This window comes from Alligator sinensis, unplaced genomic scaffold, assembly GCF_000455745.1.
Source record: "Alligator sinensis unplaced genomic scaffold, ASM45574v1 scaffold169_2, whole genome shotgun sequence".
Taxonomy (NCBI): domain Eukaryota; kingdom Metazoa; phylum Chordata; order Crocodylia; family Alligatoridae; genus Alligator; species Alligator sinensis.
This window is the reverse complement of record NW_005842077.1, coordinates 1,817,737-1,818,026: the sequence shown is the minus strand read 5'-3', so window position 1 is coordinate 1,818,026 and position 290 is coordinate 1,817,737. Positions and strand designations below refer to the sequence as shown.

The 290-nt window shown below is 63.1% G+C and overlaps 1 protein-coding gene across 1 annotated transcript in view; it reads right to left on the bottom strand.

Annotated features, from left to right (window-relative positions):
* The window catches only part of ZNF827 (zinc finger protein 827), a 165,888-nt gene that overhangs the window by 163,408 nt on the left and 2,190 nt on the right, over positions 1-290 (bottom strand). The gene's annotated exons all lie outside the window — the stretch shown is intronic.

Below are 290 nucleotides of genomic sequence, written 5' to 3'. Positions count from 1 at the left end.
CAGTGGCCTGCAACCTAGAGGGGGCTGAGAAAGCCAGAAATAAAAAAGGCAGCGCCCAGAACTGAGCACGATCAGCAGCACAGCCGGAGCACAGGAGAGGCACACCCTGAGCGAGCTAAAATGGAGACGGAATTTCATCTCAGCCCTAGAGACAGACAGAGGGTAGTCGCACCGGGTCAGGGTCAAGGTCAGCGGCGGGCCAGGCTGCAGCTGCCGGCGGAGCCAGCGGATCCCCGCCCCCCACAAGCCGCGCCGCAAACGGACCATACTGCCCCCCTTCCCCCAACCAG